This window comes from Tupaia chinensis, unplaced genomic scaffold, assembly GCF_000334495.1.
Source record: "Tupaia chinensis unplaced genomic scaffold, TupChi_1.0 Scaffold000046_3, whole genome shotgun sequence".
NCBI lineage: Eukaryota > Metazoa > Chordata > Mammalia > Scandentia > Tupaiidae > Tupaia > Tupaia belangeri.
The window spans coordinates 3,963,972-3,971,752 of NW_006159504.1; the positions used below are offsets into that span (position 1 = coordinate 3,963,972).

The 7,781-nt window shown below is 44.1% G+C and overlaps 1 pseudogene; it reads left to right on the forward strand.

Moving 5' to 3' along the window:
• The window catches only part of LOC102474148 (uncharacterized), a 56,659-nt pseudogene that overhangs the window by 39,737 nt on the left and 9,141 nt on the right, over window positions 1-7,781 (forward strand).

The following is a 7,781-nucleotide window of genomic DNA, read 5'->3' on the forward strand; positions in this document are numbered from 1 at the left end:
TGCGGAGAGGTCAGGAAAGTAGGAGTTTAAAAGGGGAATATATATGTTCCCTTTCACGCCCTGATAAAAAATGTGTGCTCATGCTTTGAACTGCTTTTAGATACGATAGGAGCATACCCCTGTGGTCCTATCTGCCGGAGGTGTGGTTTATGGTCACAGATGAAAGAAATCTCAAATGTGGGACTGCTCTATTAGCAGTGTAAAAAATGGCTTAACACCTGCTATCCCGAAACACTTTAGATGAACATTGATGGGAAAATTCAATTGGCTGATGCCGAGAATAGGTACAGTTGGCTCAAGTCATTTGGGTACCCAGGGGTATATTTTCTAATTAGTTTTGCCCAGGAGGCCTTAGTAGGACATTTCTAAATAAGTTGTTTCATAGGTGCATCTTTGAAATTAAAATAAAAAGGATAGAAGTGGTGAATAGTTTCAAAGTGCCTCAGTTTGGGAGCCAGCAGATAGTGTAGTGATTAATCACTGGACTTCCATGTGGACAACCACAGTTCAAGTCCCAGACCCAGTGGCTTGAAAATTATGTCGGGCGTGTGTGAGCCCAAGACCCCAGGAGGAGAATGAAGAAGGGATTGTGGCAAGGCTGTCCTCCCTGGGGAGTGATTTATCACTTTATTTCTCACTGTCTCTGTCTCTTTCTCTCTCTCTCTAGTGAGTGCATGCACCCTATGGCAAAAGCCTCTAAAAAAAAAAAAAAAAAAAAAACGACCACCTTTTTTTGCAAAAGCCTCTAAAAAAAAAAAAAACAAAAAACAAGCGACTCACTTTTTTCTAGGCCAAGATGGTATCAGTGATCCTCCAGCATGGAATTTCTGAGCCCAACCTTGAAGAAGACACAGGGCATTGTTTTAAAGAGATGTTGATCCTGATTTAGGAATAGACCTCCTTGTCCACCTTCTAATCTGAGACAGCTCCGATTATTTTCTAAATTTTTATAAGATGATTTACATATATTAAGAATATATAGCTCTTTATGACTTTGCGTTAAGAGTTTACACTCTGGGATCTTGCCAGCAAATATGGGGAGGGCTTCAGAAAGTTCATGGAGGGACCAACCGATGGCATATTGGTTAGGTCAGTGAATTCCCATGTAGTCAACCGCGGTTTGAGTCCAGACCTAGTGAATTAAAACTCACACTGGGCGCATGTGTATGTGTGCCCAAGATCCCAAGAGAAGAATGGAGGAGAAGGGATTGTGGCATGGTCATTTCTCACTTTCTTTCTCTCTGTCTTTCTAGCAAAAATCTCTCTTTAAAAAAAAATTTCCTGGAAATGAAACTAAAGTATGTGCCTATTTTGGTGCAATAATTTTTGAAATCCATGCATCCTCCTCTTGGGATCTTAGGCACGCACGTACACGTGCCCGGCGTGAGTTTTAAGCCACTGGGTCCGAGACATGAACCGCGGTCGACTACATGGGAGACCAGCAACATAGCCATTATGCTAACTGCTGGTCACTATATATATAATTTTTATACATTCAATCACTGTATATCATTACAGCATGCAAAATGAACTTTTCCAGCATGAATACACTGTATTAGTCCAGTTAAAGATGTTTTCATCGGCCGATAATCTTCCATTCTTGTGTCCCTTAAATGTTTTGCTTCTCTTTTTCCCTTTGAGTCCCTTCCTCTCACCCTCTCGCATTTACCAGCCTCCTCCTGCACTGTCTCTGGTATCCACAAATGTTCTCCATGATTTTATATCATTCTTTTTCATAGTTCGCTCATTCCATACAGGCTGAACCTTAGCCTACTACTCCGTAGCTCCATTTCCAGCAAAAGAAGGGATTCCTCATCCTTCCTAAATTAGTGTTTCATAAAGCGTTACTCAGGCATCACTAGCATGGAGTCACTGCGGAGTCCCTTAAACACATTCAGGTCCCACCCTGGAACAATAAAGTCTGATTCTTTGGATGGGGGAAACACACTCTGGAATTAGATGAGCAGCATTGTCCCTGAATTGGAGCCCATGCTGTCCACATTCTAGATCTACCCAGGACCAAGCCCGATCACAGAGTCATTTTTACTGTATTGCGCTCTGGTGTTCAGCCTTCAGAGGCCTTCAAAGAAGCAGTTTTGCAGAGAAGCATCCAGTCTCTGAGGTACAACCCCTCCTCGCTGTCCGCCGTTACTATGGAGGGGACCCTGCCTGGGGAGGAGACAGTGACTCTTAACTCTCTTCCTTGGCCCAAGTTTATCCCCCTTACTCTTCATTGAGTGTCAGGAGAAGTCTCCAGTTTTCTTTTTGCTTTAATAATGAAACAGAAGTGCACCATTGCGGTAGCCGTTGTAGGAAGGCTCCTCGGGCTGCTGTTCGCTGTGTCGCTCGATGCATGCACATCTGTCAGAGCACCTGGGGTAGCTTTCCTTCGATCTCGCATCTACTGAGGGCTGTAGCTTCTCCAGGAAATGAGATTTATTCCATTGTATGGGCAATGTGATTGTGCAACTAATCATGCTTTTGTAATTAGACAATGGGACATTAGTGCACAGCCCACCTTTAATCACTTCTGTGTGGGTCATTGTGGTGTATATTTCGATGCATTTGCTTTTTAAATATCCTATTTCTCTTTAAAGCTTCATTAATTTCCTCCATAACACACACACACACAAACATATAGAGACAAAGATGGCAGGCACACACACACACACACAGAGGCACACACACACACACAGATGTGCAGGCACACACATACACACAGACATACACACAGACATAGATGAGCAGGCACACACACAGATGGACACACACAGAGATACAGACATGCAACACACATACACACAGACACACACACAGACATAGATGTGCAGGCACACACACAGATGGACACACACAGAGATACAGACATGCAGGCACACACACAGATGCACAGACACAGAGATACAGACATGCCGGCACACACACAGATGCACACACACAGCCACAGATGTGCAGGCACACACACATAGACACAGATGTGCAGGCACACACACAGATGCACAGACACAGAGATACAGACATGCCGGCACACACACAGATGCACAGACACAGAGATACAGACATGCCGGCACACACACAGATGCACAGACACAGAGATACAGACATGCCGGCACACACACAGATGCACAGACACAGAGATACAGACATGCCGGCACACACACAGATGCACAGACACAGAGATACAGACATGCCGGCACACACACAGATGCACAGACACAGAGATACAGACATGCCGGCACACACACAGATGCACACACACACAGACACAGATGTGTAGGCATACACAGACACAGATGTGCAGGCACACACAGACACAGGTGCACACATACACAGACACAGATGTGCAGGCACACACACAGATGCACACACAGACACAGATGTGCAGTCACACACACACACATGCACAGAGGCATTCCCAATAGGGCTTTCATGCTGTGACTTGTCTCCAGCCTCCTTCAGCCTGGATCACAGGTGTACACCCCCTTGGCCCCCAGGGTGTACGGGGAAACCTGAGATGTGAACCGGGACCTTCCTGTGTTTATCCAGCATGGCGGAGTATTGATTCCTACTGTGCTACTGGCTGGACCAGCTTTCGTTTTTATCTCAGTATGTGACCTATGCTTCCTTGTCTGTGACCTTTTTTTCCCTTTAAACCTGTGGAGTAAAATCTTTCAATTGCCTGATATATATTTTTTGACTCTAAATTCTTTAGAAATGAAGACTCATATTCCGTAATAAGTAAGCAAAACAATAATATATGAAATACATTATGTGTTCTCACTATGCTCTGTGCATGAAAGTCAGTTAATAATCTATGTTGAGTGACTGGTGACTTGGAGAAGGTACATAAAGAAAATCTGAGCATGTGCTATTTTAGCAGAGGATTATAGAATAGAATCGGCCAGTTAATAACAGCCATAATAGTTGACAGCAATTGCAGACGACACACTGTGTACCTGCTCTTGTGTGTCGAGGGGTCGCCAGGCTAAGAGGCAGAGCGGGGGTTTGAGCATGCCTCACGGTCAGACGCTAGGCTCGGGTGTTCGCAAAGCTCTAGTGGTTACAGGAATTTGGCTTCTGTCCTCTTTTTTCCAGACACTAATTTTCCCCGAGTAATTCAGCTCTTAACTGAGGTCATCTTGTCCTCTAAGATCAAGACAGAATTAATAACAAACTCGTGCTTCACATTCTGGATAAAATCCAAGGGTTCTGTGTATTCCTGAGAACTTTTGCTTTGAGGCAGTCCCGGCTCAGTGTTCCTGCTTCGACAGGGCTCTTGGACTTCTCCCTCTCTCTCCCCTTCGACTGTTCTCTGCTCTGCACGGACTCACTTTTGGTCCGTGCAGAGCTTTGGCTGATTTTCACACATTCGCCCTGGTGATGCCTTGTGAGCGGCAGATTTTAGCAAGGTTCGGGGAGCATGGGGTGATTTACAGGCAGAATCCCACACCATGGAACACTGATGGTTGGACGCTCCTGCCCTTGAACCTCCAGCTCCTTGCCATAAGCTACCTGTAACCAGATACCTCGCCTTCTCCTCCGGCAGCTGCCCACGCCTCCCCTTGTGGCTACACAACCCAAAGAGCCGGGGCGTGTCACCGCATCAGGCAGTCTGTGCTTTGGCGCTTGCAGAAGGTTAAGGTCATCAATTTCTTTTTTTTTTTTTTTGAGAGTTTTTTTGCTATAGGGCGCACACGTTCTCCAGACAGACAGAGACAGAGAGACAGAGAGTGAGAAATCACCCCCCAGGGGGGATGGCCATGCCACAATCCCTTCTCCTCCATTCTCCTCTCGGGATCTTGGACATGCACGCACATGCGCCCTGCCTGAATTTTAAGCCACCGGGTCCGGGACGTGAACTGTGGTTGACTACATGGGAGTCCAGCGACATAGCCATTATGTAACTGCTGGTTCCCTAAGGTCATCAATTTTAAGGCCAACTTGTGGACCAAGAAGGTATCTTCCTCCATGCTGCTGTGGTCCAGGTGTTTTTCATAATGGCCTCCTTTCCTACTCTACAGGAGGAAGGCATGCCTCTCCCTATCCCAAATGTACTCTTTAATGCTCCTCGGCAAGTTTAAAACCCTTCACCCCAGGGGTCATTTAAAACCTTAGTGTGGGCCTAAGGAAGTGATGGGCTCTAGTGAGTGGTTAGTGACCCTGTGTTAAGCCAGGTGCCTTCCATTCTTGGCTTATAAAAACTGAAGAACAACCTGATTGAGATGTCAGCTGGTAACTATTTAAAAATAAACTTTCAGGGCACATAACTATGGGAAATTCAGCAACTGAATGACACTCCTGTACTAAAATGTCTGCCTATTTAGGGGAGAAAAGCTTTTGGTATTTTCATCTACAAAAGAGGCAATAGCATTAATGCTGTGGGCTGTGTCGTGTTAGCAGTAAGTTGTATTCACCTGTGGATATGAGAACTGCTGGGGTGGGGGAGAACAACAAAGCACAATCTGTTGATAGCTGTTTTATGCTTTACTTTCATGTAACATACTCTGCCATTTTCCTCAGCAGTGTACTACTCATGTTTGTATTGATAATTCAAAACCAGAAGACTTAAAAAAAAAACAAACACACTTGGGTTTCTAGGAAAAAGACTCATCTTCGAGCTCTAACTTTCATTCATTTAGAGTAATCAATAAAAAGACTTTCAGTGCTAGCAGGTGCCAAGGTGATTAAGATGTTGGACTTCCACGTGGCTGCCTGTGGTTCGAGTCCCAGATCAGTGGCTTGAATATTGTGCTGGGAGCATGTGCATGGGTAACCAAAATCCCAAGAGGAGAATGGAGGGGAAGGGGTTGCAGCATGACCACCCCGCTTGGGGGTGAGTTCTCACTTCCTTCTCTCTGTCTCTCTCCATTGAGTGCACTCACTCTATGGCAAAAATATAATAATAAATAAAATAAAAAGGCTTTCAGATATAAAATTACATTAAATTTGAATAAAAGTCTGTGGCAAAAGGGCAATGAGAATGCAAGTTTAAGGATAAAATCTGAATATTAACAAAGGATGAAATACACATAACAAGAAATAAATGAGGTTCTGGTACGCTTCTTCTGTACCTCCGTAGGTCATCTTGCACGGTCCGAAGTACGATGTCCCCAAGCAGCTGTGGAGGGTGGCCTGTAACTCGGTGAGCAGGATATTTGTCCTCCGTGTACGAAAGGAAGGGAGCCGGGGTGCGCCGATTCACAGTGAGAGTCCCCACCATCACCGCCACGGGCTGGCTCTTCTGCGTGCTTTGACCTTGTAGTTATTGCTTGGTTTTTCTTTTTTTAATATAGTTACTTTTCACTGAAAACCAAAAATACTTTATGACGACTAACTGATAAAAACAGTCTTATCTCTTCTCCCCAGATGGTGTAATAAAGACCCAAAACTAACAAGAAAGTTTTCTGAAATATTGCGAGCAAGTGGAAGAAGGAGGATGAGCGTCCTAGACCCCTCATTTGAGGGCTATAGCACTGTGATTTGTGACTAGAGGTGTGAAGCAAGGTGCAGAGAGGGAAGGTTTTTTGCCATTGTGATGTATTATAACTTGTTAAAACTACCTGATGAATAACAAGCTATTTAAAAAAAAAAGTCTTTCGTGAGAGTGAGGCTAAGAGAGAGAGAGAGAGAGAGACAGATGGCCAGAAAGACAGACACTCTTAACAGAGTCTTCACACCGTGATGCACTGCCAGCCTCGTATCGGGGACATGTGCGTATCTGGTATGTTTAGGGAGGTCCTGGGATGTGAACCCAGGACTTATCCTTGGGGTCAGCCTCACAGCGTTACATTACTGCTGTGCCACCATCTAACCCGAACAAGCTTTTTCTTTGACATTTCCTAGAATTAGATTTTGAAACAGGCCCAATCAGGTTCGTTCGTGCTTAAATATCTGATGGAACAATTGGTAATGCCAACAAATTGTGATAGAGCTGTTTGAATACCACTCAGGCTTTAAAGAGTGAGGATGACTAGATGCCTCAATACGTATATGAAATATACATGTAATAATGACAAGGGGAAATGCAAGCTCTAGAACAATTCTAACACATAAGTGTGCGTGGTTCTGCCATTGCTTATACAGACATTTTTGGACCGCCAGAAACTATGCCTCAGAGGTGGGGGCGGTGGCTGCAGGGGAGGTAAGAAAGGAAGAACTTTTACTTTTCTCTTTGACCCTCTGTACTATTTGTTTTTTACTATAAGCAAGTTAATTTCTAAAAGGAACAGAATTTAGCTAAAAGATGAATTCATTTTGAAAGAAAAAAGAAGAAACTTCTTTTTAAAATTGACAGAGGATGTGTGCACTCATGAGAGAGAGAGGAAGAGAGAGAGAGGAGGTTCCCCGATGGAGTATGGCCATCCTGCAGCCACTTTTCCTCTTCTCCATCTTGGGATTTTGGGTGTGCGTGCATGTGCACCTGATGTGTTTTTCAGGGCCACTGGAACAAGGATTTGAACCATAGTTGACTGTGTGGCATCTGGCTGTCAATGCACAGAGCTTAACCACTAAGCCGCAGAGCAGCTGTACAACACTGGCCGCAAAGAAACGTCTTTGAAAGCATTTGGTTTTTTCCCTTCTACTCTTCCTTCCATGAGAAGCCATCTCATTTCTGAAAGCACAGTTCAGCCATTGCCTCTTTTGCTATATCTCTTTCACCTTCTGGGCAGAATTGATCACTTCTTTCTTTATTCTCATTACATTTTGCAAATATTTCTATTTATATTATTTTTCTCCATGTTATATAATAATATAACATAATTATATATTATATTATATAT